This window comes from Equus asinus, chromosome X (assembly GCF_041296235.1).
Source record: "Equus asinus isolate D_3611 breed Donkey chromosome X, EquAss-T2T_v2, whole genome shotgun sequence".
Classification (NCBI taxonomy): domain Eukaryota; kingdom Metazoa; phylum Chordata; class Mammalia; order Perissodactyla; family Equidae; genus Equus; species Equus asinus.
The window spans coordinates 61,139,058-61,164,802 of record NC_091820.1 but is presented as its reverse complement, the minus strand read 5'-3'; the positions used below and the strand labels follow the sequence as shown (position 1 = coordinate 61,164,802).

Below are 25,745 nucleotides of genomic sequence, written 5' to 3'. Positions count from 1 at the left end.
GGCCTGGAACACATATCTACATCATGTTTATTGAAATTAAATCACTCAGGCCTTTCTAGGTGTTCTGATATAACATGGCTAACAGATACTTATTCATTTAGTAACCCCAGAGAGTTGGTTATGGAACATAATCCACCCATCAGAAAGTCATCTTGAGGAGCCAGTTAGTTGGGCCATTGCAGAAAGGAAGTCAAAATAAATCCAGGGCCAAGTCAGGGAAGGCTTTATCCAACTTAGTAAAGGAGTGTTTGAAAGCTGACCTTATGTGTAGGCAGAAATAGTAAGTAACCTATTTTGTGGTCACCTATGTAGAATGATTTGAGGGTCATCAGGAAGGGTCTTCCCACCCCCATTCCTTAATGAGATCTTTTTTTGCACCCAAACTATGCTCTTGGTTATTCTGGACAGACCTCCCTTTTTTTGTTCAGCCTTGCTAAATTTTACCTATCATTCAAAGCCCTGCTCCTCCAAGAAGCTTCCCTGGTGATTAGGTCTTAGTGCCCTCCCTGTCAGACTGTCTGGGCACCCTAGGACTTCTTTCATGTACTGGCTGCCTTTATCAGTGGTAAACAGTGATACAACTAACATTGTATGGCTCTGATGAAATGATTTCCTGAAGGACGTTATATGCTATTGGAGGACAGGGAAATGTCCAGCATTTTCTTTGTATTCCTACCATTTCCTAGCACAGTCTTCTGCACACTTTGGCTCTTAGTAAAGATTTGTTTAATAAATGGAGTCAGGCAATGAACCTTTGTGAAGCCTTCTCTGCCCACCTTACCTGGAAAGGACCTCTTTCTTCAGAGCACTATATTGCCTTGAGAGTTGACTATATTCCAGAGACGACTCTGGTAAAGAAAGTTTGGGTGGTAGGGGCTCATACAAATATGATCATGACCTGGGCTTTACTTTCTCCACTGACCACGCAAGAGTTCTTTTTGGCGCTCAGGGTCAGCCCAAACACATTTGAAATGCAGGTAGAGATGGTCTTTAGTGTTCTGCATTTCCTTTTTGATTTCTTGCCCGCCCTAAGATTCATGATCTTGCCCATGCCCCCCTCTTGCCTATGATTCCCCTACCCCGACCCATATCTATTCTCTTTAGCTGTGTCTACATGGTCTAAATACACGCAGGCTGCTATTTCCCTCCTCAGGCTTGCTCCAGTCCAGATTTAGTTTCTTTCATCTGTCTTCATCAATCATACTGGCTGATTCTCCATATTTCAAATTTCAAGGTCTTCTTTAGGCCTCCTGCAGCCAATCTGTCCAGCTCAGGGTATTTCTCCTATGAGTAGGACCCTGGATAGAGGCCCGGCCAGATCTCCTTGTGCCCAGTTGGACCTTGGGACAGTCCAGGCATCTCCAGAATGACCTCTGCAGCTCACCATAGGTTAAGGCCAACCCCTGGCTCATGGGTTAACAAGGCCAGGTATCTCTCAGCCCTGATGTTCTTCAGCTTCCTCCTACCTCAGAAACATTTGTCTTTTAGATTAATTTTTTTTCCCAGTTAGATGATTTGTTTTGTGAGTATCAAGTGGAGTCTCTTTTTGCTATTTTCTGTGCATATTCTGAAGCTTGTTTTCTCTGCCTGCTGTCCCTGTTTCGGTTTCTGTTTCTCTGCTTTTCTCTCCGTGTCCCTCTCTGCTGAGTCTTCTCTCCTTTGTGAGGGTAAGTTACTCTCCCTCAGAGTAGTGTGGACAGTCCTTCTAGAACTGTGATGGGAACTGTGGTTCTAAAGTCGCTTTTCAAAAGTTCCAGGTGAGGGGAGAATTGGCGCTTTGCTTTTAGGGCACTTAAGCAAAAGACCTCCATGGCTTATCTGAGAACTCTTTGGGCAGGCGCTGGACATTGTGGTACCTGGGCCGTGGCATTTCTCCCTTGCCTTATATTTTACCTCATTCCCTATTTTTAGCTAAAAGCAGCATATTCCTTCATCTTTGGCCAATTTCCTTCACTTTAGGTCAAGCTGTCTTAACCTTGGCACTCTTGACATTTTGGGCCAGATAATCCTTTGGGGGGGCTGTGTGGTGGAGGGCTGTCCTGTGCATTGTAAGATGTCTAGTAGCAACCTTGGCCTCTACTCACTAGATGCCAATAGCACCTCCTTACTCAGTTGCAGACTCTCACCCAGTTGTGACAACTTAAAATGTCTCCAGACATTGCCCAATGTCCCCTGGGGGGCAAAATCATTCCAGGTTGAGAACCACCTCTCTAGGTTCCCTCTGCTTTCATCCCTAGTCCTTTGCCTAATGCCTTCCTTCTACTCAAGCCTTTTCCCCAGCCTCAATGGGAAGTCTCCATCACTTGGTTAATAAAGTCATCATGGAAGTAGCAAAGGGAACTTAGATTTAGAAGACTTGGTTTTCATTGCTCGGTCCACCACTTACTAGCTATGAGGGCCTGAACAAGTTACGTAATTCTCAGTTTCCTCATCTATAAAATGGAGACAAAACTCCCACACCACAGAGTTTTTGTGAGGATTAAATATCTTTTTTCTTCCTGAAATCATTATTGCTAACCATTACTTTTACCATTTATGGCTTCAAGAAGTAAGATGATAGTGAATGGAGCCAAGGGTAGAGCTGGAAGCCTTCGACAGTGCTGTAACCCACAGTGGCATAGAAGAAGAAAGGCACATATCTGGAAGCAAGAAAAAAGAAGCATTGGTTTCCAAACCTAGTTGAGCATTGGAATCATCTGGAGACATTTTTTTTTTGAAAGGATAGAGTCCTGAGCTGTCTCCTAGGTATCCTGAATGCTGATATCTGGATGTGGGACACAGGATCTGTACCAAACAAGCTCCCCAGTGGATTCTGATGATAAGCCATATTTGGGTACCACTGAATTAGGTGATCTCTAAAGTCCCTTCTAGTTCTGATAGTTGCTGATTGTATATTTCTATTTATCCTGTAAAGTATTATACAAACTGGAATTGTACCTTCTGAAGATGATCTTAGGGAATTTTCATGGTCGTTTTTGGATACTAGAGTTGAAGAATGTCACCTTGTTTCAAGAGAATGAAGCAGCTTCTGGAGGCACATTTGACCTTTTAAGCAGGGAAGAAGGAGGAAGCTCCATGAAGCTTCAATCAACAGTTGTTTTCACTTCACTAATTAAAGAGCACAAACCTACAAACTGGCTAGTGAATAAACCTCAGTCAATGGTCCACAGACCACAGGGCTGACTAGGCCAGGATAGAAGATAGGATTTCCAGTGGCGGGAGCCTTGAAAACATTTCTGATTAGCTAGAGAAGTGACTGCAAGGTAGGTGCAGGAGGATATGTAACCCCGAAGAGTAATCTTCAGGACAGAAAAGGAAAGGGTCTTTCTGTTCCAGAAGGCCAGGGAGCCTTTGGATGTAAAACAGGATATAGCCCAGATCCTGGGGTTCTATGTCTCAGTGGCTTGCTTTAGCATTGATTTTCTTACCTCAGACCATGCTGAGGTATAAGAAAAAGGAACTGGGATGGAATGTACCATTAGCTATGTCAGACAGGCCAATCTGTGGGACTGCTTGAGTTACTTTTGGATCAGAGTTCAATGTTATATAAAATTAGCTGGGTCTATGTTGGTGTTTGTTTTGTTTGCTCTTGGTTTCCTGGTAAAAAGCTCTTTTTGACAAATTCTAATGTTGTCTTCACAGAACTAAGAGAAAAAAAGGATTTTCCACACTGTATTAGTTTTCTATTGCTGTGTAACAAATTATCACAAATTCAGTGACTTAAAACAACACAAACTTATTATCTTACAGTTTCTATGGGTCAGGGTCCAGGTGCAGATTAGATGGGTCCTCTTCTCAGGTGTCACCAGGCTGAAATCAAGGTGTATGCAGGGCTGCAATTTCATCTGAGGCTTGGGGTCCTCTTCTAGGCTCACTGATTTCTGGCAGAATTAATTTCCTTGTGGTTATAGAACTGAGGTCTCTGTTTTCTTTCTGGCTGCTGGCTGGGGACCACTCTCAGCTCCTATAGGTTACCCTCAGGTCCTTGCCATGTGACCCCCTCCACAGGCAGTTAACAACATGGTTGTTTGCCTCTCCAAGGCCCATAGGAGAACCTCTGTTGATTTGAATGTCTCTGACTTATTTTAAGTGCTCGCCTGATTAGGTCAGGCCCACCTAGGATGCTCTTCCTAAAATAAAGTCAACTGATTAGGGACTTTAATTACGTCTTCAAAATCTCTTCACAGCAGCACCTAAATTAGTGTTTGATTGAATAAATGGGAGAAAATGTGTACACCAGGGGCTGGGAATCTTGGGGTACCATCTTAGAATTCTGCTTACCACATATAACTTGGTCAAGAAGTGTGGTGATGGGGCCCAGAGAGAAAATTATCCAGGGCAGTGGGTGGATTGTGTTCCTTTGGATTAAGGCTTTCCCAAGTCAGTTATATATAATAACAGGGAGTGTGATTGGGATGTTAGGCAAGTCTCTTCAGCAACGTGGCTCCTCTTGGAGAGGAGAGGGATGTCTTTGGTCATGATCTGTGCCACCCCTTTTTCCTACCCCAAGTTGCTTATTTGGCTTACAGGGCAAATACTCCAGTCAGTTTTTCCCCGACCTGTGATTTTCAAGTTAGATTGGATTGTGATTTGAAACAGAATCAAGAACAGTGTGGTGTCAAAGAAAGACACTTCCTTTGGCAAAGACCTTTCCAGCCCTTTGCAAGTGTTCTCTCTCCAAGTGCCCCTGACCAGAGTGCAGCAAAGACAGGTGAGAAAAGAATCACACAGCCAAAAAGGAAGCTCTATAGTTTCAGGCCAGGGTGACTAAGTGCCTCAGGATGTGAGGTTGTGGCATAAGGAAGTTGTATCTTTTGGGAGAAAGGATAAACTCCTATTGGTGTGGGGACCTCAGAAGACCTAGGAGACAATTTATAAATTTGTGTGTATGTGGGGATAAGACAGGAAGGAGGAGAATGCAATGCTGGCCTGCTGGCTTGTTTCTCTTAGAAGCAATTGAGACGGTGGAATTTGTTAGAGTAATAACAATAATAACTAAATTTTTGGACTGTTTTCTATATGTAGGCACTATTCTAAGTATTTACATGTATTCACCCTCCCCCAAATCTTTTGAGGTAGGTACTATTATTATTCTTGTTTTATAGGTGAGGAAACTGAGGCAAAGAAATTAAATGCAAATTATCCTAAACTCTGGTTAATAGCATGCATGATAACGTGTTTGGGGGAAAATGTACTGATGTCTGCAACATAGTATAGGATACAACAACAACAAAAGGATGGTCTGATGGATAGATAGAGGGATGGATAATAAGTGTATATATATGATAAAACAAGTATAGTAAAATGATAATGGTAGAATCTAGTGGTGGATATGTGGGTGTTCACTGTAAAATTCTTTCAACTTTTGTATATGTTTGGAAATTTGAAAAAAAGTGAATAATCCAAGATCACACAGCCAGTAATGGCAGAGCCAGGATTCTAATCCAAGTAGTTTGGCTCCAAAGTATGTACTCTTAACAGCTGTGCTAAACTACTTCTCAAAAGCTGGTTTTCCAAGGATTTATAGTGTATTGAATGCTTGAAATTAGGTTGCTCTCTCAAGTCATTTACTCTTTATAAGCTTTGCTGTGGAAGCTATAGAACAGTGTAACAGTCTCTGTCACAAGAAGCTCAGGGTCTTGTTGAAACAAGATACACACATCTAAATCAATCTGAGAGCCGATAAAATAAGGGAGCAGAGTTCTGGAGGGGGACTAGTAGGAACTGAATTGGAGGCATGGATTGGGGCACTGCTGTACTTCTCAAAGACAGGAGGAAGGAGGAGAGTGGGGGTAAGGGTATAGAGTTTGAGACATTTGAGGTAGAGTGGAGGAAGTTTGGGCCTGAAAAGACTATCTTGTAGGTATAGCAGGAAGTGAGATCATCTGCCAAGAAAGAGTGGGTGGAGGCCAAGGTGTTAAGGAAAGTAGACAAGAATTGAAACCATTGCTTTGGGGAGTGAACATGAGATGCCTAGAAAATATGTTGGGCAGTAGGCACATCCCAGTTGGGGTCAGAGGGCAAGTATTTACAGTGGCTCTATATTTCTTCAGCCAAGTTCATTGTAGCCTATAGAGATAGGATAGGACAAGGCAGGAAGCAGGGTAGGCTCAGAAGAAGACAGGAAGGTGACCAAGGTGTCTAAGGTGACTTTGGTAGGAGAATGATAGGGAGGACAGAAAGTTTGGCTCTCCCTCTCCTTGAAAGTCCTCTGCTTGACCTTGCTGTAAGAATCTGGCTGCTCCCTCCAGCCTGTCAGTGGCCTGCAAATCTTTTAAATCTGGATACTAGCTCTGGCAACCTTACCTCTCAGGCCTTAGTTCTCTGCTGTCTAGGTTTTGTCCTCAAGGCTTAATTAAGTCCACTCTTTCAAAGGTCACCAAATCAAATAGCCTTCATTCTGTGCTCATTTCCTTGACACATTTTCTCTGTGCTCGCCCTCTTTTCTAATAACTCTCCTCCCTTGATTTTCATGATGATATTCTCTTGGTTCTCCTTCTACTTTCTGACTGCTCTTTCTCAGTCTCCTTGGTTGACCCATTCTACTTCTTCCTCCAATTTCTCAAAGTAATTGGTCCCAGGAGTCCATCCTTGGCCTTCTTCCATTCTTGCTCTATAAGGTACCCCTCAGATCTCTGAGAGATCCTATTTACTCCCATGGCTTTAACAATGATCTCTTTTAAGATGACTCTCAAATCTCTACCTCCAGACTTGACCTTCTTCTGGAGCCTCAGATCCATATATTCAATTGGCTGGTGAAACCTCCACCTGGATGCCCTTAGCTAGCTCAAATTAAGCATATCTTAAAAATCAAGTTACTTCTTCAAGTCTGTGGATGTCTCTTTTCCCCATTACAGGTATGAGTTCCTGGAGGGCAAAGCCTGGGCTCCTTGGTTGTCCTCACAGACTGGAGCTAAGCTGGAATCACAATGAGAAGAAGGGATTATCCCCTTGCACAAGCCTCAGCAAAGGGTGGTCTTGTTGAAAGAGTTAATAGCAGGTATAAAAGAGGGCTGCGTGAGGGTGGGCACTGCTATGCTTTGTACATGGATGCGATTCACACACTTTGGGCACATTGGCCGTTATGCCTCTTGGCATCCCTAGTCCCCCTCCTCCAATTCTTGCTCATATACATATGGACCCATGCCCAGGCCTTTCTCGTGTCTGCTGGCAAAGCACCCCCCTTAACACATTCTTCACATGCCATCCCCATCAACTTCAGTTTAGATAACCTTCAGACTCAGGGAACAGTGTGGAAGATGAGGCCTGGGAAGGCAATGCTTGTTTTAACTGCTCTATCGTCCTTTTTGGAACACTCTTATCCCCTAACCAGGGACTGACTGTGCCCTGGGGCTGGGACTGAGAGATTGTGGGCTGAACAAGTTTATTGCATACTTTCTGTCATTTGTTTTTGGATAGGAGTTTTCATTTTCTGTGCATAACCCTAGGAAGGCAAGCTAGGAAGCCACTATTATCTTTGCTTTCTAGATGAGAAAACTTAGACCTCAGTAGAAGTGATTTGAGATGGAGGTGGGCCTAGGAGTCTTGGGCTGCTCATTTCCAGCCCAGAGCACTTGCCACTGCCCCACACAACTGAGCTCAATCAATTCCTGGAGGGCCTGGCTCCTAATGCAGGTAAGCAGTCAGCACTTAAGGGAGATGTTGCTGGGGCCAGGCTGGGCTGGGATTCTGTTTGCTTTGCTTAGGAGATGGTGGGGCAATCAGAGATCAGGGGCCTGTGAGCTGCTGTGAGAAGGGAAGGAGGGGCTTGGGATTTGGGCCCAGGAATTCCCATCAGGAATGAAACACTTTCCACCTGCTGCCACCTAAAGCGCCTAACTCCGTCATGGAATTTGCGTGCAGACAGTTAGATCGGACTTTGGAAACAGAGGATGAATAATGAGTTTCCTTCTTTCTGTTCACAGAGGCCAGCCAAGAGCCAGAGCTGGAGCCAGGCCTCTGGTCGTAAACTAAACAACAGAACCAGTTATTGGTTTCAAGTCTGACTGCCTCCTCTTGTAAGGACTTTGGAACTTGGAGAAGCTCCCTTACCCTTTATAAGCCAGCAGAAAGAAGTATGATTGTCAAGACCCCAGACAGAATGGCAGGTAAACTCAAAGATGGAGTGGGAGGCTGAAAGTTCTGCTTAGAATATATTTAGTGATTTTATTGCTTTAATTCTCCCATCATGTCTATGAAAAGCTTGCTGGGAAAGACCTGATTTAGGGGGTGGAGGTGGTGATTACATAGGCAATATCAAGGCACTGGGTGCCTTGGAATTGCGGGATGAGAGCTTAAAGAGATATAACTTCCTGGGGCCTAGGGAGGGGCCCTGGGCTAGCCCATAGCTAACCATCACAAGAATGTACCAGGAAACTAACCCTCTAGTCAAGTCTTGACCAGATGGGAGTTGAATATATAACATGAGGCCTCTTCAAGGCACATGTCTTTGACTCTTGCCTCTCACCTACTAACTGTGGGACAAAAAACATGTCTGGTCACCCCTCTGGGTCTAAATTGACTTTTATGTTCAATGGGGATGATGCTAATCTACCTCACAGGGTTGTTGAGAGTATTAAATAGCCACAATAAATGTGAAAAGGCCTCATAAACCATAAAGCCTGGTGCAGATATGAGGGGCCAATGTCATTATTACCACATGTTCTTCCGGTTTCTCCTAATTAGCACCTCTGGGAGAGACTAAGGAAATCCTAGGATAAAGGGTGAAATATAAATGAGTCTATTTTAGCCCGGGTGACCTCTAAAGAGGAGGAATGCATGGTCACGGGTTGGGGGGCTGGAGCTCTTCCAATGATATTTGTTCTCTTTGGTGTATGTTTGCCTTGTTCCCACGGTGGAGGTGCCAAGTTGGGCCTTCAGTTTGGGCCATAACTCCATTTTGGATGTCATCCTCAGTTGCCTCTCTGCCTGACTGGAATTTGAGCAGGAAAATGAAACTAAGTTCAGGAATTAGAGTCCTATCAAAGGCCAGTCAGCTTTACATCAAAATGGAGATTAGCTCCATAAGCACTGGCTGGGTAAGAATCAGCCCAGCCAGGGAGGCAGTACAGAGTCAGGGAAGAGCCTTTGACTCGGAGTCAAGCCAGAAGGTCTGCGCTGGCTCTGCTCCCGACCAGCTGTGAGACCCTGCACCTGTCTGAGACTTACGTATATATTACCAACTGAGAGTATGTGGGAACCCCTTCTATAAGGCAGCATATAAAGGGAAGTAGTTATCGTTGTTACTTATGTGATGTAGGGAATTGTTATTTTCATTATTCTATCCTCAAATGTGATGTCTTTGGTTGAAAAGGAGACCAAGCATATTGAATTTGTATATCCCATTTCCATTTATTAGATAAACAATTGAAAATGCAGAATCTATTGTTTTTATTATCAGCATATTTGAAGAACAGGTTTATTCAATAGTGGAGGGGTACCTTAAAGATCTTTGCCTAGTTATGGGATTTATTTTGGGGGTGATGGAAATGTTGTGGAATTAGAAGAGTTGATGGTTGCACAACATTGTGAATATACTAAAAAACCCACTGAAATCACTTTAAAATGGCAAAATTTTACTTCAATTTTAAAAATTGCAAAAAAAAAAAAGTTCCCAGAAGTCATAAGGGCAATGAAGCCTCGACCTGAAGCAGTGAGAACAGGTCCAGAGCAGACAAGTCAAACATTGCTTCTTAACGTGTGAATTGTGTACTTGTGAGAGATAGGGGAGTCTTTTGGGTGGTATGAGTGTAAGAGAGCGACAGACTACTTAGGTATAAAAGCAGTACATCCCAGAAACAGTCAAGATGGAGTAGTATTGATAATGGGTGTGGAAATGGTAGTCCCAGTGTGGCTTTTGGGAATCTCAACTGGAGGATCCCTGTTGGCTTCAGGGATGAGTAGCTCATATTTGCTTATCTGAGGGGTGGGGGAACTAGTTACTATTGTAAAGGCAAACATAGGTTGACTGACCATTCTGGTTTGCTCAGAACTGAGAGATTTCCTGAGATGGGGTGACTTTCATTCTTTCTTTTTTTAATTTTCTAAAAGACTATTTTTTTCCAGCTTTAGTGAGGTATCCTTGCCAAATAAAAATTGTATATATTTAGGTTTCACAATGTGATTTTTAAGGTGTACAACTTGATGATTTAATATATGTATACATTATGAAATAATTATCACAATTATGTTTATTAACACAGCCATTACCTCACATAGTTACCATTTTTCATGTGTGTGGTGAGAACACTTAAGATCTACTCTTAGCAAATTTCAAGTGTACAACACAGTATTATTAACTATAATCACCATGCTGTACATTAGATCCCCAGAACTTATTCATCTTATAACTGAAATTTTTTACCCTTTAGCCAACAATCTAAGTGTCTTTCGATGGATGAATGGATAAAGAAAATGTGGTATAGCTATACAAAATGGAATATTATTCAGCCACGAGAAAGAAAGAAATCCTTCCATTTGTGACAACGTGGATGAGCCTGGAGGACATTATGCTGAGTGAAATAAGCCAGACACAGAAAGACAAATATGTATGATCTCACTTGTATGTGGAATCTAAAAAAGTCGAACTTATAGAACCAGAGAGTAGAATGGTGGTTTCCAGGGGCTGGGGGGACAGCAGAGGAAGTGGAGAGATAGGAGATGTTCAATGTTAAAAGTGTGAATGTCCCGGGAAAACAAGGTTGCCCTAAAACTAGTACCCCTACTAGCAGAGAGGGTGAAAGGGCCTGAGGAATGCTTTACAATTCTCTGGTTTAGATGAAAGTGAAATGTCACATCCCTGGTTGGGATAGGCAAAAACCATTCAGAAAAGAAGTCAGAAGGAAAAAATTTCTGAGGGATACTGGGTAATGAAAGCCATTGTCAAGATGCTGGTGAGGGAGCCAGCCCTGTGGCCAAGTGGTTAAGTTCACACGCTCTGCTTTGGCGGCCCAGGGTTTTGCTGGTTCGAATCCTGGGCGTGGACATGGCACTGCTCGTCAAGCCATGCTGAGGTGGCGTCCCACATGCCACAACTAGAAGGACCCACAACTAAAAGTACACAGCTATGTACCAGGGGGGCTTTGGGAGAAAAAGGAAAAAATAAAAATCTCAAAAAAAGAGAGATGCTGGTGAATGGGAACTGTGTCGGGGGTGACAAAGAAGGTCTTCTGGTGTACCCCTGGGCCTTAGAAGTGGTAAGCAGCGCCATCCACAGAGAATGAAATTTTTGGAAGCAGCAGCAGTTTTGCTACAAAACACAAGGAATGTTCAGACAAACTAGGAAATGAGGAAGAATTGGGTTCCTGGCTTTCTGAGTCTAGAGCTAGATTGGTGGCTAGCTCTATTTTGAGGCTGACAGGTTATCACACCTAGATCTTGAATGGCCAATTGAAGTTAGATTTCCTTTGGGACCTGTATTCAAGATAAGACATGAATTTGAATGTTTGCTGAATACCTATAATGAACTAGGTCATAGGCTCGAGTGTTTTAGGGATATAATGGTAAACAAGATTGACATGATCTCTGCCTCTATGACAGGTAATCACTTAAGTGCTACAAGAGAAGTATGGGGCCTCATGTAGAGCAGAGGAGGGACACCTAACGTGGCCTGGGGAATCAGGGAAAGCTTTCCAGAGGAAATGAGGTCTAAGCATAGGCCTGGAGGATAAATAAGGATTAGATAGGTGAAAGATGGGGGACAGGCATCCCAAGCACAGGGAATAGCATAGGCAAAGATAAAGGAGCGAGTGTGTGTATTTGAAGAATTATGGTATAGTCCAGTATAGCTAGAGTAGGCTATACTTCTCCAAGTGTGGTCCACAGACCGTCTGCATCAGAGTTACATGGGCTGCTGCTTAAAAATGCAGATTCTAAGACTTACTGTATCTCTGTGGTGGGGTCTGTGAATCTGCATTTTAATTTGCTCTCTTGGTGGTTCTGATGCATTATAATGTTTTATATAATCCTTAAGCTATATAGATTACATATAATCTAAATGGCAAACATTTATACACTCATACATACACACATACAAGAAAATGTGTGTGTGTATGTATGTGTGTGTGTGTGTGTGTGTTTAGGAGCTAAATAGGAGATTAGAGAGGGAGGGAGGCATCAAATTTTTGAAAAGCCTCTTTCCAACCTTTCTCTCAAGTTGAAAGGTTGCTCTTCCTAAGGCCAAGGTCTCTGGGGCTCAGCTACCCTAGGCCTCTCCGCAGGGCTGAAGGGATCAATATCTGGCTACACCTGTAATCCATTTAGGGCACACTTGTTGGGAAGCTCTGCTGTTGGCCATAAGGAGTATAGACTTTGTCCAACAGGCGATGGGGATCCATTGAAAGGTTTTAGGAAGAAAGTGACTTGAACTGATTTGTTGTTTGGAAAAAAATATTCAGTTTACAGAGGGAGACTGGATTAGAGTGTGGAAAGATTGAAGATGGGGAGATTAGTTAGGAAAGTATTCCAATAGCTGAGTTCTTTAACTCCTCTAGCCTGATAAATAAAAACATATTGTTTTATTCAATGATTAGAGATTAATAGCACTCTCCTCATCCCCCTGTTTTCTTTACGCCTGATATAATCAGGCACTGTCATGAGAGTTAGGAGCTGCAAAGAGAAGATTCTGTCCCATATTTGAATTTAACTGGTTATGATGGCAAAGATTCACCCTCACACTTGAAGTTTCTTAAATTGGAAATATGGGAAGCTAAAGGTAATAGAGATCTTCCCTTATGGTTGGCTCTGGGTTCTGTCCATGGGACCCCCCTCATTGAATGGGAGAGGTGAGGTCAGAATCTCTGAGATGGAGTGCAAAATCAGAAGCCAGGAAGATGTCAATTGGCGCTAAACCTGAAGAAGCGGAAGTACAAGAAGGCAAGAGATAGCTGTCAATGGGGAACAAAATGCTGAAGGTAAATGGGGGACATTCTGGCTGACCCATGTCCCACTCTGCCGCTTCCCTTGGGATCTATGGAGAGTGATTCCTTGCTTCCATGGATGGTAAACCAGATTAAGGGAATCTCAAGGGCACAAAAGGATCTGCAGAGGGCAGTGGTGTATGAGCCTAGGGAGTTGAAAAGCTACTTGTTTATGAAGCATTTCTCATTTGGGGAGGGACCGATTCATTTGTGGAGGAATCTGTCTCCTGGGGATGTGTGGTGTGGTCTGACCTTGTGGAGCCAGCATGACCTACTCAGGATCAGTCTTCCCACCTTAATTAAGACTTTTGCTGCAGGTAAAAGAAACAGCTGCTGTTATCCAGAGTAAATCAGTCACAAAGAAACCTGCTCCTCATTCTGTCTCCTGGTTTCCCATAAATGCCTGAAGCCCAGCCTTGGAGTTGGTATGTACTTTTAATTATTTCAAGAGCTGGCATCGCTTGCCTCATAGTAAAAGTGTCATGAAATTACTGTAAGTTTGCATGAGTTTGGGCCATAAATCTTACTCACTTCGGCTACATCTCATACCTTAATTCACTGGAGTATAAAATGCCATTTACACTGGTTCTTAGTTCACTTAATCATAATTAAATGACCTCAGAGGGCAGTAATTCGTTGAGGCTCTGGCTTTGATGTGACACAAATAACAAAGTTGGTTTGCCATGTGGACGGGTTCCTCCACACTTTTACATTGGCCACAGATCTCGTGGAGCATATAATGTTGGCTTTTTGGTGTGGGCATATGCTCTGCTTACATGGAACATCTGGGCCACAGATGTGGTTGAGGGGACCAGCTAAATGGTCCCCTTTTGAATTTTGTTACACCATCTTCAGGCCCCTCTAGGCCTTCTCTTGATTTCTTTCAGTTCTCCAAAGAATGAGTGTTTGCCCCATGTTGAGCCTAGATGAGGGCACTTCCTTTTTCAGCTCCTCATCTTTGTGTTATTCTCTTTCTAAAGCAACTAAGAGATCAGTGGCTCAAGAATTTTCAGACTTTACCTCCATGTGTACAGCTTCCTAAGCTCATGTCCTTAATCATGATGTGTTTCTTGGGATCAGACCCTCAAGACCAACAGCTCTGGGGACCACTGCCATTTGGACACTCTACTTAACTTGGCAAAACTTTGCTGTCTTCCCATCCAAATGGATTCCTTTCATCTTCTCCATTATCATCAGTGGTACTACCATCCTTTTGAGCTCCCAAGTTCTAACCCTCGAAGCTTGTGGTGGCAGAATAGTGTCTCCAAGCCCCTGAAGACGTCCATGTCCTAATCTCAGAACCTGTGAATATGTTAAGTTACATGGCAAGGGAGGATTAAGGTTGCAGGAATTAAGGAATTAAGGTTGTTAATCAACTGACCTTGAGATCGGGAGAGTCTCCTTGATTATGGAGGTGGGCCCAATGTAACCACAAGGGTCCTTAAAAGTGGAAGAGGGAGGCAGAGGGAGAGTCACAGGCAGATATGACTAGGAACAAAAGACTCAGGGATGCAACGCTGCTGGCTTTGAAGATGGAGGAAGAGGGTCATGAGGCAAGGAACGTGGTGGCCTCTGGAAGCTGGAAAGGGTAAGGAGAAGAATTCTCACCTAGAGCCTCCAAAAAGGAACGCAGCTTTGCCGACACCTTGATTTTAGCCTAGTGAGACCTGTGTTAGACTTTTGACCTACAGAACTGTAAGTTAATACGTTTGTGCTGTTTTAAGCCACCGAGTTTATGGTAATTTGTTATAGCAGCAATAGAAAACAAATACAGAGCCCATTTTGACTTTTCTCTTTCACTATATCTACTTAGATGATCAATCTTGTGGATCCTTTTTCAGTCACATCTCTCAGATTCTTATCATTGCTTCCCTTGGTATTTTCCACCTGCTTTACAACTTGGCTTGTTTCATGGACACCAAAATTCTTTGCTCCAAATTACCTATATATAGATACTAGAAGAATTATTTTCAAATACAATTTTCACCATATTATTCTTGCTCAGGAATAAGTTATGGCCTTATATTGCATCAATTCCCAAATTCTTATTCTGGCCTCCAAGGTTTTACCATTAGGATATGGGGTTCATGGGAAAGCACCTTGCTATCTAGAAATCATTTATATAAATGTAAGGAATTTCTATTAAAAATAAAGGACTTCTAATATTGGCCTTCTAATGAGGCCAATGTCTTGCTTTCTTCCCTCTAAAGACAGGTGAATTCACATAGGCAAGAATCTAAGATACAACTCTGTGCTTGCATCCCACCATACTATTATTTTGTAAGTGTTATCAGTAGCTCAGTTTTTCAAGAGTTTTTTTTTTAAAGGAAAGATTGCTGTTTCAGTTACCTATTGTTGCACAGTTAAATACTCCAAAACTCAGTAGCTTGAAACAACAATTTAATACTTTTCATGATTTTGTGGGTTGGCTGGGTGGTTCTTCTGTTCCAGTGATATTTGTTGGGATCACTCTAGTGTCTGAGTTCAGCTGGTGGCTGAGCTGGGGTGTCTTGGTTCTCCTCCATGTGTTTTTTCTCTCTGCATGATGTCTTATCTTCTAGAGCCTTTCTAAGTAGCCTCTTTCTCCAGCAAGATTAGCCCAGGCTTTGTTAAAGCATGGCAGCTAGGCACTAAGAAGGAGAATTCTGAGAAGACAAGTCTCTCTTTGTGTAGTGTTTGCTAATATACCATTGGTCAAAACAAGTCACAAGGTCAAGCCCAGAGTGAATGTGGGAGGGAACTAAACAAGGGCATAAACACTGGGAGAAGTGGTTCATTGGGAGCCACCAATATAAGTCTACCACAGTTCCTTTTCTCTTTTTTACACTTTTTTTAAAATTAAAGGAATATTTTTTACAGCAGTTTAATGTTTACAGAAAAATTGAGCAGATAGTGCAGAAAGCTCCCTTTGCCCCCTCCTCCCTCTACAGTTTATCTTCTTATTTTTTATTTTTATTTATTTATTTTTGACAAATAAAAATTGTATACATTTAAGGTATACAATGTGATGTTTTGATATATGTATGCACTGTGGAATGATTACCACAATCAAACTAATTAGCATATTCATCACCTCCCATAGTTTTGATTTTTTTTTGTGTGTGGTGAGAACACTTGAGATCTACTCTCTTAGCAAATTTTAAGTGTACAATACAGTATTACTAACTGTAGTCACCATGCTGTGCATTAGATCTCCAGAACTTATTCATCTTACAACTGATGGTTTGTACCTTTTGATCAATATCTCCCCGTTTCCCCCACCCCCCAGCCTCTGGTAACCACCATTCTACTCTCTCTCACTATAAGTTTGCCTTTTTTTTTTTTAAGATTCTACATGTAAGTGAAATCATGTGATATTTGTCTTTCTGTGTCTGGCTTATTTCACTTAGCATAATGTCCTCCAGTTTCATCCATGTTGTCGCAAATGATAGGATTTCCTTCTTTTTAAAGGCTGAATAATGTTTGCATTAGCATGGTACATTTGTTACAATTGATGAACCAATGTTGATACATTATTATTAACTGAAATCCATGGTTTACGTTAAAGTTCACACTTTGCGTTACAGAGTTCTATGGGTTTTGACAAATGCATTATGTCCTGTATCCATCATTACAATATAATACAGAATAGTTTCACCACCCTAAAAATCCCTTGTACTCTGCCTATTCGTCCCTCCCTCCACCCCCAATCCCTAGCAACCATTGATCTTTTTACTGTCTCCATAGTTTTGCGTTTTCCAGAATGTCATACACTTGGAATCATACAGTATGTAGCCTTTCCAGACAGGCTTCTTTCACTTAGCAATATGCCTTTAAGCTTCCCTTTCTCTTTTGTTGGCATTTGATGGCACAAGCAGGGCAGAGGTAGACCTGACTATTGCCTCAGGGCCTTCTCCCACTTGGGATTTCCACCAGGCATTGTTTTTGGAACATATTTGAACAGTTTTTCAAGAGGAACTCAGACAGGATGGGAAAATAAGGAGGCAATTGTGCCAGCTGCTGGATGTGTCTGGCTAAATTCTAAATAACAGTTGTGGTAGATTGTTAAAGCAATTGTCCCTAAGGAATCATGCCTCTCGGGATCTGTGCACTTTTATGTTCCCTCTCACATTGACACTTGGCCAAGTAACTTGCTTCGGCCATTGAATATTAGTAAATGTGACACAAATGGAAGTTTGAAAAACCCTTGTGCTTTGTGGTTGCCTTCTCTTGCTCCTGGAGACTCTTCTGCCACCATATGAAAAAGACTAGGCTGACCACCTTGAGGTTGAGGGATTACACTGAGAAGCCCAACTGACAGACAGCACCAATTGCCACCCATCTGAGTGAGGCCATTTTAGACCATCCAGCCCCAGCCGAGCTATTGGATAGCTATAGCCACATGAGTGACCCAAGAGAGTCCAGTAGAAGGAGCACCCAGCTGAGTCCAGCCTGAATTTCTGATTCCTAATATTTGTGAGCATAATAAGATGGTTAAGTTTTGAGGTAGTTTGTTACACAGCAATAAATAATTGCTACAATAGCTATCTAAATTTGAGTTACTTGTTATGGGTCATTGGCTAGAACTGGCCTGCCTGTAAATGTGCTGCCAGGACCTGTCCAGGTACAGAGAAGGGTAATTAAACACTTTGAGGGAATAAAAATTGACATTCTTTTGAAACTAGGAAATGTTGTTCTTAAGGTCATCTCACTTTTTTGAACTTGGTAAACATCTTCCTGTTAATTTGTTTTGTAGCTCATTAGTCACTAGATTTAAATCTCTTTAAATCCCCCCGCCCACTTTAAAGAAACTTCCTTGTCGAAAACCTTTCTCCTAGGCAGCTGGTGATAGTTCCAACTTCCTTTAGTATCAACATGGTTTACCCAGAGGTAGCAGCATCACGTGTACACTCGCCTGTACGGTACTCACTTTGTGTCTATGACAAGGTTATTTGTTTTTGTCAATCTTTTTTAAAACTACATCCTTTAGATATTGTCATTTAAAGTTCTGATTATAATTATTTGTAGATATTGTCTTTCTGCTTCTAAGTAAGGGAGCATTATAGCACAGTGGTTAAAAAAACATACCCTGGAGTCAGGCTTCATGGTTTTTTGTCACCACTTCCCTACTTACTAGCTTTGTGATCTTGGACAAATTATTTAACTTCACTGTGTTCCAGTTTTCCCATCTGTAAAATGAGCATTATAACCTATCTCCTAAGGCTGAGATGATTAAAATGATATAATTCACTTAAAGGACTCACAATCAATATTAGCTGTTGTTATTATATACTACAAACAGAGTCTCAGAGCCTGAAGGCAGCTTCTTGTTGGGCCAGGCCTCTCTTAGAACTTTTAGAAATTGAGTAAGTCTTTATTAAGACCCTACCATGGGCAATCTTCCACTGGGGGTATAAACCAGAGCTTTGATAAGGGATCCTGGCCACCTGACCTTCTGCTCCCATGTCAAGGCCCTTACTCAATTAGTCGGTGAATGTGTCCTTGTTACAGATTGTTTGCTGTGGGCCTACTGTGGACAATATGGAAAATCACTGCACACTATCCTTTCTCTCAAGAAGCTTCCAGGAAAAATGAAATAACTGACAAAGATGACAGTATAGGATAAGTTAGAAGACCATTTATGTTAAGTGCCAAGTGATAGTAAGGGTTGTAGAAGTTCAGAGAAGGGAGAGATCTGTGAGGCTGAAGGAAGCAAGACAGACTTCCTAGAAGAACTAAGACTTGAGCTGGGCCTTGAAGGATTTATTAGGTAGAAAGGAGGAAGGAAGCCATTCCAGGCAGGGTGTACAATCTAAGCAAAGCCAGATGCTGATGTGGCTAAGTGAATTCAGGTAACTGTGAAGAGACCATTAAGGGATGTACTGAGGGACTCTCAACTTGCAGTGTTTGAGTTTTCCCCATATTTAACCCTCCCCTTGCTCATCTCTTCTTCCCTTACTTCCAGCACAACTGGTTCCCTGCAGAGCCTCTGCCTAATAAGACAGCATTATGGGAATTTATTTGGCCTGGCAGGTACAAAAGTTGTTCAGCCCAAGCCCAGGCTCCCTAAGGGCTGATACAAAGTTCCTATCTGGCCAGCAATGTTTTGTGCATATTCAAACATGTATTTGTTCATTGTATAAAATGAAACGTTATAGAGAAGGAGAAAAGCATGGCTTCTGTAAGAAGTTTGTGGCAGAAGTGAAGTTCTAAAGCTGATGAAAAACTGTTGGAATCTTTAAGAGACAATTTTGAGCAGCCCAAGGCAAACTAACTTTTATATAGCCATGTGTTTCAAAGAGCAGGGAAATTAGATAGGAGGAGAAATAGCGGGAGAGAAGATCTGACAAGAAAGAAAAATCATAAGGCTTCATCTGTAGACATTCTGGAGCATCCAGCCTAGGTAAACATATGGAATTGTGATGTGGTGGAAATTTTTCTTTATCCAACTGAAACAGGGTGAAAGCAGAGAAGACTCACGTGGAACTGAAAGCACTTTTTTTTTTTTCTCTGTACAAAAAAGATGCAGGACAAGTACTTTGGAGGTTCTGAAATATAAGTGGCAGCATACTAAGAAGGCCACTCATTGCGTTCTCTCTTGCAATTTCTAAGAATATGGAGCAATAGAAATTGAATAGTTACAAAGCAGATAGTGAAAAAACGTAACCTTCTTTTCTTTGTATCACAGAGCTCAACTTTTTTCTTACCCAGCTCAGACCTATATAGCGTCTTTTCAACAATTATTATATCAGATCATCTGGTCTTTTGGGCATTGTGCATTTACTCACTGCCAAGGACCATAGATGTTGCCAGACCTTTCTCTAGTCAGGAGGTTTCTGTATTTTGGTATCTCCTCTTCTGGCTCATTAATCCTTAGTATTTCTATGCACCCCTTCTCCCAGTGCAAGCTTAAGAACCCTCTGCTTCTTTTTCTACACCCTGCAAGAATGTGCAAGCTCTTGTAAGACTGCCCTCAGGCCCACCTGCCTTGCCTCCTTTTTCAGTCCTAATTACTTCATGGCTTTCAAATCATACAAAGCACCAGGGGCTTAGGGGCTTCTCCGTGAGGCTTTCAGTCTCCCTACACTACAGCTCAGGAAGCAGGGCACAAACCTTAGATGTTCTTTTGTTCCCCTAAACCTACCTGGGGTTCTCCCCCTGCAACTCTACCTGGGGGTTTTGATCCTGTGGGGCAAGTCAAGAGAATCAAGTCTCAATTTGTTTCCTTCCCTCTGTCCCCATCCTCTCCTTCTCCAGCTCCAGCAGGCTTCTCTTTTTCCTATGGGGTGGGTAGTTCCCATATGTTATAACTTGCATTCTCAGTTTTATGATTTACTTTACGGAGAGTCCTCCAAGATTGGTTACTGAAATTTAAAAGCTCAGCTTTTACAGTTCTGAGAATAACCTTCCTTTTCTTTTAAAGTCTGAGTTTCAAGATTGTTGTCTCCATACGGACTTTCAAAAGCCTACTTAGAACCTTAAAGCTGAACAATGACTTTTGTTTTAGGTACCACCTGTCCTCCTCCTTCGGAAGTCATAGTCTCTGGGATCTAGGCTTAACCACAGAAGTCTTAGGCCAGTGGTACTCAACTGGGGTTGATTTTGTCCTCTAGGGAATATTTGACAATATGTGGATACATTTTTGATTGTCACAACTGGGGGTTTGTGCTACTGGCATCTTGTGGGTAGAGGCCAGGGTTGCTGCTAAACATCCTACAATGCACAGGACCGCCCTCTACAATGTCAAGAATTTTTAGATTGAGAAACTCTGGCCTATGCCCACCCCATTAATGACCAAGAAGGGAAAACCTATTGAGTGATATTTTAAAATGTCACCCTGCTGCTTTTACCTTGAAAGGTCTAACTTCTAAGGAGGGCTCAAAGTGAGAGTCATTTGTGTTAAACAAATAAATGCAGTACTGCGTTATGGTGTTGAGATCTAATCAAGTTGATAGTAACACTTCTTTTTAAACCTTACTCTTCACTGTAGCCTTTAAACTTAGGAAACTGTTAGTAGTTAGCAATGAGTGATTAGCTAGTATTTAAACTTTTCAATTTAACAAATATTACACCATAAGTATTATCTGTGTTCTAAGTTATATCCATCAACCTCCATCTGCCAAAAAATTTGTTCATAAAGCCACAAGCAGGCAGTGCCATCCACTTAGCGGGGGCCTTCTGAATTGTAAGCATAATGCCTAGAAAGAATGAATCAGCCTCGACAGTGTTAGACTTGGTAAACCCACATGTATAATGCGATAACAAATGTTATGGCTAAAATGACCGTATAATTTATCTCCCAAATTGGGACACATTTGAGAGTATATGGAGGTGCTATTAAATAATCATATCAGGGCAATAGGTATAAACTGGGACTGTCCAGAGCAAATCCTAGTTATAGCTCTCTTGAAGGTGTCTACCGGTGAATATCCAATTAATTCCTCATGAAGTATTAGCTGCTAACAGCTTACAATGTGTCTCTTTCTAGGGGAAGTTGTGTTTTCACATGGGGCTTTAGGAGACCAAGGAGCCTTTAAGATCTAAAATAACACAATTGTGATGTTACTAAGGTTGCCTAGCAGTGGGGAAATTGGGAACAGGAAATACTTTTCTGGGGCTCCTCAAATTCTCCTAGGCAGGTGGTCACCTCTGCCAATCTTTTGGGGAAAGTCCATAATTCTGGGATCCTATGGAACCCTTCTTTGATGACAACTCTCTTCTTTACAAGTGAATTGTTCAAAGTGATGATATGACTGAAACAGTCAAGTCACCTTGACTAGTTAGTGCCAGAAGATGCCCAACTTGCAAGTAAGGTAGGTAGTTGGCATTTGGTTTCCAGAACTAACTTAACACCAGCAGATGGTGCTAAAATGTACAGTTTCTCCCTCCTAAAATAAATATCTAGATTTAAAAAAAAAATCATAGGCTAGATAAATGTGGGCATATTAACTAATTGTCTGGAAACTTCACATGAGGGTGATGCTTGTCACCATTTAACTTCCTCTAACAGAGCTCCATCTGAAACCTAGGGGGCCCTTCCACCCATACATCCGGGCTCCTTTCAAGCTAAATCAGTTTTCTTCCAGCTGGAATCTCACTCACAGGAAGGTAATTAAAGCACAGTAGATTTTCACCTCATGCTCCAACTGGGAGGCAAAACAACGAAAAATCTATCTACATAGCTTAGTGAAAGATGATTGTTTGCTACTTCTTGGGGTTTTTAGTATCATTTCTTCCCAGCAGAGTACCAGCCTCTCCAGAAAAAACTAGTTCTCAATTTATGACTCTTTCCTCATAGATATATAAAACATTAATGCTTGTAGGGCACTTAGCAAGTATGCAAGTCAGTAGCTTTCCAACTATTTTTAACATTGGAACAATTTTTTTTCAAATGGAATCTTTTGTGAAAACCCGATATATAAAACAAATAGAGGCTGAACTGCTCTGTTGAAATGTGTTGAGGGGGTCTGGATCTCTGCCCTTTTGGCCTCTTCTTGCCTTTCTCATCCATGAGGTAGCACTTGAGCCATGTGCTCAAGCCATGCCCTTGAGACTGAACCCTGGGGCTCCACAGAATAGTTAGAAAACTATGATTGCATTCCAGCTCCCTCATTCACATATTGGGAAACTGAGTCCAGTGAGGGAAAATGCTTGAGGGTATAAAAGATAGTTAGAAAGGCCAGGTAGTCTGGTCAGCAGAGCCAGAGTCCATGTGCAGGTATAGAGCACGTAATAGAGCTCTAGTTCTCTGGAGCCTCTTGCGAATGGATGTAGATGTGTACAAAGGTCCTGTCCTACTTATAACCATATCTGATATTTCAATAGAGCTCATTTAGTTCATTCCCCTGGGGGAGGCGTAACCTTCCCATTTCTACCAAAGATACCCTTGGTGAAATACCTCATGACCCTCTCATACATGCCCTGGCTGGTATAGGTGGTACACTCTTGGTTTGATCCAGGGAAATTTGTGAAATCTTCCATTTAGCTTAAAGCATTCTAATCTTACCTTTCTGTGATCTCCTTTCCCCCTAGTCACTTGAGCTTTTATGTTAGGGAGAAAAAGACCTGCTGATCTTATTCAGGCCAAGATACTGCCTTCAGATGTTCTATCTTCAACCAAATTGAACCTCTTTGTACCTTTTATATAATGCAAGCTGTCCTTCCTTTGAACAGCTATGTGATTCTCCATGGGCCCAATATTTTTGGGAAGGAAACCAAGACAGATATCTAGAGATCTATGCTTTCCCAGTGGAGAGGGAACCTGAGGTTTTGGACTGAGGTTTTAACCCTGTGTCAAGGGTTAGTGGGGATACAGGCTTTAAATCAGGATGCATGGCCCAAGGCTATATATACCATGGGACGCTTTGTACTAAAAAAGCCTTTGTCAGGTTCTCTTAAACATGATTCTATGATCTCAGGGCCTCAGGTGAGTGATATCCCCCACAATCTGAATGGTACTCTTTAGAGTTGTGTGACCCTGAGGTACTGAAGATGATGTTAGACTTACAAACCCAACTTCTGGGAGAGTGCATTATAATATGGATGTGTTTGTGCGGCAATATCATGATTATTAGGACCAAAAGTGTCCTTAGAGGCTATCTAGTTCAACCCTGTGATTTTACAGATAAATGTTAAAAGCCCAAATAATAGAAAAGGGTTTTTTTCGAAGCCACATACATGGTGGCAGAATTTGGACCAGAAGCCAGGCTTCCTAAGTACCACTGATTGCCCTCACCAGTGCATGCTCTGCTTTTCTACATGTGTAAGGGCTGTAAGGTCAGCTTCCCAGTGGGGAATGAAGTTCCATGAATGGCAGTAAAGTATTCGCATTTTCACTTGTTTTTTGAAGGTTGAGGAGTATGATGAGCAGGTTGTTAGAGAAGCTGGGGGTACCCAGAGGGGCTGGGGAACAATACCTGGGTTTATTGTATCAACCTGGGAAGACCTAAGCCAAGGTGAGAGCTGCAGCCTTTCCTAAGAATAAAGTGAATGGAAAAAATAGGCTTGAAAGCTTAATAGGAAGAATGTGAACATTAAAAAAAATCTACTTCGTTGCTCAGCAAACTCTGAGACCACCCTCAGTGCTGGTGGATAAAACCCAAACACTGGCAGATTTTATTCTCAACACAGTCAGACTTAAGCACCCGAGATAACTTAGTGTACTGAAATAATGCAATTAAGCAGACTCCTCAGGCCCAGCTTCCAGTCTCACTCACTTTAACAAATATAATTTGGGTGACATCATGAAAAACAACATTCTTCTTGTGAGTGGATGTAGATTACAAGAAAAATGATCACATGGCTTAGCCTTGGCAAGCAGAGAGAAAGCACTAAATTTGGCCCTTATGAAAATGTGTTCTGTAAATGGCTGGTGCTTACACAAGTGATAGGGTTTGTTCAACAGTGTGTGTGTGTGTGTCAGTGTGAGTGTGTGTGCGCATGCTTGCATGTATCTGCCCACGCATGTGACTCTGACCAGCATCCTCTTAATTTTAGGTCATAGATTTACAGATGTCAACTCTCAAAGCAATCTTACTTTTTCCAAGCCCCTTGTTCTACAGGTGGTAAACACTGAGAATGAGAACTGGGCAGTGACTTGTCCAAGGTCATGCAATGCATCCGTGACAAAACCTGGGTTAGGACATAAGTCTCCTGACTGCCAATCCTGTACTCTCTCCTCTCCCCCTTACTTAGCACTGGGCTGATGAGATTGGGGCACTCCTCCCCGGTGTCACCTTGGTCACACCTCTATAAAAACTTATCTCTTTTCTTTGCTTGAAATAGTGGCTTTTGCCTGTTGTCCTTGAAACAGTGTCTTTCACTATAGCAACACGGATTGTCTAAAGCCTGGAGCTGGCCTATATTAAGCTGTAAACACCTCTACTGCCCTGGACGCAAATCCTTGGTGAGGCAGAAAGGTAGGCAGGAGAGAAGTGTGCATATGGACCAAAGAGGATATATGAAGAGTAACCCCAAATTTGAAGGTGTATGATCCTTTGAAGTAGATGACAGTGGCAGAAAGGGAGTTTGGTATAACCATTATGATTGATAGATTCAGCAAACGTATTTATTTATATTGCAGTAACATTGGTTTATAACATTATATAAATTTCAGATGTACATCATTATATTTCTATTCATGTGTAGATTACATCATGTTCACCACCTAAAGACTAATTACAATCATCACCACACACATGTGCCTAACCACCCCTTTCACCCTCCTCCCTACCCCCTTCCCCTCTGGTAACCACCAATCCAATCTCTGTCTCAATGTGATTGTTTGTTGTTGCTGTTTTTATCTTCTACTTCTGAGTGAGATCATACGGTATTTGACTTTCTCCCTCTGACTTATTTCACTTAGCATAGTACCCTCAAGGTCCATCCAGGTTGTCACAAATGGCCAATTTCCTCATTTCTTATGGCTGAGCGGTATTCCATTGTGTAGATATACCACATCTTCTTTGTCCATTTGTCCCTTCATGGGCACCTAGGTTGCTTCCAAGTCTTGGCTATTGTGAATAATGCTGCAGTGAACATAGGGGTGCATGTATCTTTATGCATTTGTGTTTTCATGTTCTTTGGATAAATACCCAGCAGTGGAATAGCTGGATCATGTGGGAGATCTATTCTTAATTTTTTGAGGAATTTCCGTACTGCTTTCCATAGTGGCTGCACCAGTTTGCACTCCCACTAGCAGTGTATGAGGGTTCCCTTCTCTCCACATCCTCTCCAACACTTGTTTCCTGTCTTGTTAATTACAGCCATTCTGATGAGAGCGAAGTGATATCTCGTTGTAGTTTTGATTTGCATTTCCCTGCTAGTTAATGATGTTGAATATCTTTTCAT

At 42.1% G+C, this 25,745-nt stretch overlaps 1 long non-coding RNA gene across 1 annotated transcript in view; it reads left to right on the top strand.

Annotated features, from left to right (window-relative positions):
* Positions 1-7,833: 7,833 nt before the first annotated feature.
* Positions 7,834-25,745, top strand: part of LOC123282713 (uncharacterized) — a 126,726-nt gene continuing 108,814 nt past the window's right edge. Inside the window, exons 1-2 of the long non-coding RNA XR_011499869.1 lie at positions 7,834-8,108; positions 13,235-13,342. This is a non-coding gene — a long non-coding RNA (uncharacterized lncRNA). The remainder of the gene's footprint in view (positions 8,109-13,234; positions 13,343-25,745) is intronic.